Raw genomic sequence first — 8,162 nt, 5'->3', positions numbered from 1 at the left:
AAAATAAAGAAGGGAAAAGGGAAAGTATGAGAAAGCAGGGGGAGACAGAAAAAAAACTGAAAGTCCCCTTCCATTTGTAAAAGGGTTCTTTACACTGAGAAACCTAATTCGTAAGTGCATGCCTCTGGATGATGCTCTAACTCTGGATAGATTTCTGAAAATGGAAGAACTCCTGAATTATTATCAGCATTTGCACAAATAAATTCCACATTTCACATCTATTGCTAACTGACTAGCTTAATCAGATGCATATCAGTTGGTGTTTAAGCCACACAGAACTATGACAGCTGATGGCTGTGTGTATTAAATCAGCAAATGTTTATTGAGCTCCCTGTAGCTGTGCTCTAGGTGCTGGTGATAGGGGGGTGGCCCTGGTCTCCATCCTCATGGGGTGTGTTTTCTAATGGGTGGAGGCCCCTAAATGTGAGTTATAACACTCAAAATCAGCTGAAAAGCATGGTGTAAGTAACTCCTGGATCTTTCAAGTTAAATGACACACACCTAGTGTAAACAAGGGCAAAATACCTGCTCTACTCCTGCATCGTATGCTCATTTCCTCTCATCTCATGGAGAGAAAGTGTGCTGTGTTTGGAAGGAAAAGCAACCTGGAACTGGATGAATGTAAGAGTGTTATTTGGAACACTTAGGAACTGTCAATCCATAGTGTTCTGTTTTCCTCTTCAAGTGGGGAGAATTATACATACTTCACAAAGTGATGAAGATTTCATGAGACAAAATAACATAAAGTATTAGACAGCCTTGGACATAGTCACATGGTCAGTAAATGCTGCTTCTTATTTTTTCTTCCTCTTACCTTTTTCTTCTGTTCTTTGCCACCATGAAAGGCAGACATGGAGATGTATTCAACATCGAAGGTGGGGCGATGCAATTTAGGCTTCTTTCTTTTTCCTCCATTATAAGAGCAATGTGCAGATTACGAGGCACCCAGGACACAGGAGAGCATGACGTTCACAACAAAATTGTTATATAATGTTAAGTATTTCTTCCAGCAGTTTACCCCCAGCTCAATTTAAAGTTTGGTTTTTTTTCGGTCGCCTGGGTGGCGTAGTTGGTTAAGCATCCAACTTCGTCTCAGGTCATGGTTTCAACGGTTCCTAAGTTCAAGCGCCATGTCGGGCTCTGTGCTGACAGATCAGAGCCTGGAACCTGCTTCAGATTCTGTGTCTCCCTCTCTCTCTGCCCCTCCCCTGTTTGCTCTTTGTCTCTCTCTCAAAAATAAATAAATATTAAAAATAAAATAAAATAAAATAAAATAAAATAAAATAAAAGTTTGTTTGTCTTATTTCCAAGTCAGAAGGGCTCTAACATTGACTGAATGCTTGTATATGCATACTTATTAGCATCACAAAGGCTGAAGGAACTGTTAGATTTGATGTTTAAAAAAAATTTTTTTTAATGTTTATTTATTTTTGAGACAATGTGAGAGACAGACTGTGAGCAGAGGAGAGCAGAGGGAGACACAGAATCTGGGGAAGGCTCCAGGCTCTGAGCTGTCAGCACAGAGGCCGACCCAGGGCTCGAACTCACAAACCATGAGATCATGACCTGAGCCGAAGTCGGACACTTAACCGACTGAGTGAGGCGCCCCAAGATTTGATGTTTTTAAATATTCCTGTAACAAGGAATGTAGGAGGTGCTGTGTTACACCGAGCCACCTGTTCCAAACTCAAGTCCCCACTCGATAGGCAACATGAACTTAATGGCTAGTCAATGTGAGGACAAAGGACTAGCTCCCCTGATGGAAGCTAAGCAAGTCTGAAGGACTGCCCTACCTTGGATTGGCTGGGCCACATTGTGACTATATCACAGCTCAGCCTCTTCTCTGCCTTCTCCTGCTTCCCCCATCTCCTGGCACGTGTTGCTGGAGAGAACGAGCTCCAGAAAACTCATCATACACTCATCACCATCTCAGAGGCTGTTTTCCTGGGAAATTATCCTGCAGTGAAGTGTTGTATCTTTTTTTGTTCCACTCATTGACCTCAGTGTCCTGCTCAGGTTCATAATTTGGCAATTTGGTGTCAGTTTCACAACTCAGAGTCCTGTGGTAACATGTTCGTACAGTGCAATACCGCACAGGAATCAGAATAAACAAATGACGGCTACATTGCAACCACTTGTATGCATTCCATGAACCTATGACTGAGAGAAGCCAGATACAAAAGAGTACTTTATATGACACAAACTAAAAACTGCATCTTTATATAAAGTTCCAAAAAACAGGAAAATCTAAAGTGTGAGAACACAGGATAGTGATTGCACTTGCCGGGAGAAGTAGTGATTAGGAGTGAGCGTGAGGGCTTTATGGTGCTGGGAATGTTGTGTTTGATCTGGGGGCTGGATGTTGTGAAAACCCCTCAAACCATACACTTAATGATTTGTGCAGTTTTCAGCAGGTAGATCATATTCCAAACGAATATATTAAAACCAAAACAAAAAAATGCACACCTGATAATATAGCCTTTAGGGAAATAAAGTGAGTCTAAAATGTAAAGATCTAGAGGCATTTTAAGAAGCTCGGAAATAGAATATTCCTGCTGTTTATCATAAGCCAGGCAATATTCGTACCAAACATGAACAACAGGCAAGCATTCAGTGGTGGATGGTTTTGTACTCTGCAGAATCATTTACATATATTTCCTACAAAAATATTTATTCCCTCTTTCTTCATGATGACAAATTATCATGGCCTGGCAGGTGATCCACCACTGAAGTATTTAGAAGGCACTTAAGATGGAGAAAAATCCAACAAACACCATTTCAAATCCATTTAAAGAAAATTTCTCTCTGAACAGCAGAAAAGCAAAGAAGGCAATTGATGGCAATTTATGACATGACAAAATCAATTAGCTTGTTATGGGATCAGCTTGCTTTTAGAATGAATGGGTTGAAGATAATAACGCATTCAGTTAACTCCTTTCTATCTGTCCAGGATGGCACGTAGAAGTCATGTGATGTAATGGTTCTGCAAGAATGAAATTTGTAGCTAAGAGGTGTCTTCATTAAGATACTTCTTGAGCAGGTAAAATAAAACTGGCTTATGCATTATAAACTAGCTTATGCAGAACTGGAAATCTATCTAAAGTATAGTGTTATGCTCAGGAAATTAAATATATATATATATATATTGGTAAACAACCACAGTTTAGGGAAAATGGGAACTAGAAGCTATAACCAAGCTGCTCCCTTACACGCGTGCACTCTGTCTCGATCCATTTCTCCCACCCTTCCTCCCTCTCCCTTCCTCTACCTCCCTCCTTCCCTCTACCTCCTCTATTTCTTCCTCCCAACCTACCTCCTTCAGTCCATTTCTCCCTCTCTCCCTCCCCCCACCCCCCTTCTCCTTCTTTCTTCCCCCAACTCCTCCCTCCCTAACCCCAATTCTCCTCTCTCTTTTCTCACTTTCCTGCAGGAGTCACTTACGTTTTATGCCATTCTGTAAAGTAACATGGTGAATATCCACAGTTAAATGAATGAATAAATGAATGAGATCTATGACATTCTAAAATACTTTTAAAATATGGAACTTTATGGGGCGCATGGGTAGCTCAGTCGGTTAAGCGTCTGGCTCTTGACCTTGGCTCAGGTCATGGTCTCATGGTTTGTGAGTTCAAGTCCCGCATTGGGATCCACGCTGACAGTGCAGAACCTGCTTGGAATTCTCTCTCTCTCTCCCCCCACTTGTGCTCTTTCTCACTCAAAATAAATAAATAAACCTTAAAAATTGTTTAAAATATAGAACTTCAGTCTCACTTAATCCCATAGAAATTAATAAATGAAACAAAAATGTAAAACCCATTATGGCTTCTATACATACACCAAAAGTATTTAGATAATGAGTTATAATGATATTTTTGTTTCTTTGGATTTATTCCCATGCATAGAACCATACTAAATGAAATTTTCTTTAAAATTTTGAAATATAGTCAATACCTAGATGGTGCAAACCTGATGTCTTTTAACTTCATAGAATGTATTACAATACATGACTAGAAGTTTGGGAAAATTTTTTACCTTACCAAGCACCCACATTGATCCTTTAAAAATATGCATTAAACAACCTCACTCTTCCCTCCCTAGAGCTCACAACAAAATCCAAGACCCTGTAATGGCCTAGAAAGCCAACCTTTCTCTGAAATTAATTGAAGCATTCTCCGAATGAACTGAGCCCTGATGTTCTAAGGCATGCATTGAATGTCGTGAATGAGTTATTTTGTATGCATTGGGGATGGGACTAGCTCTGCACCATGGTACAAATAGTGGATAAGAAAACGTCACTCAAACATTTTTATGTGGTTTAATTCTCTTGTACAGCTGAAAAAGGCTTCCAGACTGTTTCCTCTTCGACCATGCTCTCTTCTACCTCTCCTAACATCTTCTGGGTTTTTCTTTCTTTGTTGTTGTTTGTTTTTTGTTTTGTTTTGTTTTGTGGGGTTTTCTCCTCTTTCTTCATCCTAGTCCAAGCTTACGAGCTATCTTGAGATTCTACAGGCAAACTTGACATGCTCTCACCATAGGGTATTTTCAGTTGTTTTTCCCTCTATTAGGAATGGCCTTCCCCTAGATATCTGCATGGTCTGCTCCCCTCCCTGCTGCAGGCTTATAAGGGCATATTCTCAGCAAGGCACACCCTACTGTCTCTACTTCTTGTTTTCCACAAACACACACTGAAACGCCTTTTCTGCTATAATTTTCTTAATATTACATATCACACACAGTGTATATTCTATTTTTTTGTATTACCTGTCTCCTCTCTAACATCAGAACAAAAGCCCAATGAAAGTAGGTCTTTCGTGAACTGTTGGCTTTGCTGTGTCTCCTAAAACTGTTCAAGTTCTCCATAACTATTTGTTGGATGAATAAATGAATTCATTCCATGAATGATGGAAAAGTCTTAATGATTCCATTGCTTCAGCACGCTGAAACTGAAAAAACGTTATGTTACCTAAAATTGTGATCAACCTTACAGCTCAAGTTATAGAACCCTGGGTTCTCAATTATCAGTGATAAGAATGATTCTGTTTCGAGAGAGAGACAGAACACATGGCTTTTCATGGGCTTTTACAATCTATAAATTTTCTATAAAGGAGTAAGTTACTTCTTGTAAAAATCCCTACTTCTCAGGTACAGCACCCTACATCCCTTCCCCAAGACTACAAGCCTCTCCTGGTTCCTGGTTCGACTCCCTTTGAGGCCAAACTCAGGTGTTCTCTCAGCTCTGTATACCTAGTAAATCAATGGAGCTGTGTTGTACATTCCCAGGCTGTGAGATGTTGGGAAAAGTGTGGGAACTGCCACCTTCCAGGGCAACCAGGTAAAAGCGGGCAATATCCTTTCTATTCTCAGATCTGTAAGTGTAAAGGAGTTTTCCACTCTCATGGTAGCTACTCTTCAGAGTTGACCCCCAGTATCCTGTAGAATCCACGTTCCTGTGGATGTTCTCTTCAAAGCTGAATCTGTGCAGGGAATGTAAGACAAGCATCACTGTGCCTGGAAGGACTGGAAGCCTCTATCTTTGTCTTCCTGGAAGCCTTGGGTTGCCATGTTAGAAGCCCAGCTAACCTGCTGGAGAAAACAAATTGTAGGAGCATAAAGAGGAAGAGGACCTGAAACTACCTAGAAAGAGAGAGAGATACTTAGTGATCCCAATGCCCTCACTTAGCCCAGCCCAGTCTTCTGGCTGACATCAGCACGTCAATCATGTGAGTGAACCATCTTGGATACTTTAGTCCAGTTGAACCCCTAGATAACCGCAGCCCCAGTATACGGTGCCTCAGAACTATCCAGATGAATCCAGGTGACATATAGAATCATGAGGAATTATTATTGATGATAACTCAATTGTTGTGTTAGGCTGCTGATTTGGGGTGTAATTAAGACAATTAATTAAGACATACTTAACTGGGTGAGGAAGGTGAAGGATAGGGCCCTCTTTAAATGACAGACAGGGTTTTAAGACTCCTGCCTCTATCTCATTTTGTGCTTTTCAACTTGCAAGAGGTGGAAGTAGCTGAAGAGAGGGTCGGGGTGGCTGCCTCAGCACGTATTCTTCCCAGTTCTATCTTCCATCAGAATGAAGATTTTGAATTGTAAAACAGGAATTATTTTTTCTCTAATTTTGGGACTGTTATTTTTACTGGCCATGGAGAAATGTAGGCTTCCTATACCATGTCTCAGATGGGGGTGGAGGACGGTGAAAATTTAAGGTCTCCAGGGCACCTGGGTGGCTCAGCTGGTGGGGCCTCCGACTTCGGCTCAGGTCATGATCTCGTGGTCTGTGAGTCCGAGCCCCGCATCAGGCTCTGTGCTGACAGCTCAGAGCCTGGAGCCTACTTCAGATTCTGTGTCTCCCTCTCTCTCTCTCTCTCTCTCTCTCTCTCTGTCCCTCCCCCACTCATGCTCTGTCTCTGTCTCTCTCTCAAGAATAAAAAATAAAAATAAAGAAGTGCTTGGATGGCTCAGTTGGTTAACCGTCCGACTTCGTCTCAGGTCATGATCTTGCGGTTCATGAGTTCAAGCCCCTCACTGGGCTCTGTGCTCACAGGCCCTGGAGTCTGCATCGGATTCTGTGTCTCCCTCTCTCCCTGCCCCTCCTGGCTCATGCTCTGTCTTTCTCTGTCTTTCAAAAAAAAATGAATAAACATTAAAAAAAATTTTTTTTTTAAATTTTAAGGTCTGGGTGTGACAGGGCAATATCAACACTTTATATATCATCCTGCCACATCTCTTTAGATCAGACACATGTCAAACCAAATCCTCTTGGCCTCACAAACCATTCCAAAACAGAAATCTGCCCCCAGTTCTTAAACACTAGAGTTGACCCTATATTTGAGTCATTACATAAAGTATTCATTACATTATACTACCAACCACAGACAGCATGTATCCTTAAGGTGTAAAATAAAGTATTTAAAAAAAAACTTTTTTTGGTATTCCAGTAAAATAACTGAAAAATTTCAGTAGTAGAGGCTTCACTCATTAAGATTCCTAATTAAGGTGTCTGGGTGGCTTAGTCGGTTAAGCATCAGATTCTTGATTTTGGCTCAGGTCTTGATCTCACTGTCGTGAGACTTAAGACTCTCTCCCTCCCTCTCCCTCTGCCCCTCCCCTGCTTGTGCACATTCAGGCTCGCTCTCTCTCTCTTTCAAAATAATAATAATAATAATACATTAAAAATATTTTAAGAAAAGATTCCTAAGCCAGCATCATTAAAGTTGAGCCCAAGTGAACAATTCGGGAGTCAGAAGTAGAATTTTACACTTTCCCTCAAATTTGTATTTGCTTTCCTTTATTTCATTTCTATTCTGTGGGTTCTGAAATAGATCTTCCAGTTGATTTTGTCTTAAAGGAAGTAAATATAACAATCTAATCTACCCACATTCAAACCTGAATGCACAAAGTACTCTATAAAAAGATGTGTTAAATAATTCAATGAGCAGATTATTATTACAGTGAATTAAATAAATGGACGTAGTATATCTCTAATACTCTAGTGTAAATCCTGCTTTAATTCTATAATCCCAACTGGATACAACATACTTAAATGAGCACTATTAACTTGTATTTTTTTCTGTTCTGTTTAGAAACATAATAACAGTTGAGAGACATTTATTAAGAAAACATCAACTGTGTTTGCACATTCTTAAAGAGAATATTAGAAAACCAGAATTTTAATTTTCATGTGCATAATTTAATATAATTACAATGGAATACAATTAGGTACTTTCAGATCTTTCAGTGTTAATTAAAAAGCTAATAACTTGAATACCTATAAATACTGAATTAGTGGGACTAATGCTCCAGGCAGTTAATCCTTTATTTGTCATTTACTGAAGATCACTTAACTGGGATGCTATCTTTATGTCAGGGATCCCTTACCAAAGACACTTCATGAATTGTAATCTTAGATGGTATATCTCCCAATGATTAGCTAGTATACTGCACCCTCTCTGGGGATTTTCTAACAGCCAAAGACCACTGCTTTTGACTCACTCCATTAAGGAATTTTACTGTCAGCAATTTTTCTTCTTCCAAAAATCCTAGTAGTGATTTTCAGGTTTTAGAGAAAGGAAAAGTAGCTCCACTCAAAAAATAAAAGCGGAAGGCTCCAATTCTAGAGCTCAAGAAACTTATCAATATTGGGT

Source organism: Puma concolor, chromosome E1, assembly GCF_028749965.1.
Source record: "Puma concolor isolate L17-30 chromosome E1, mPumCon1.1.hap2, whole genome shotgun sequence".
NCBI lineage: Eukaryota > Metazoa > Chordata > Mammalia > Carnivora > Felidae > Puma > Puma concolor.
Note: the sequence above shows the minus strand (reverse complement) of the source record.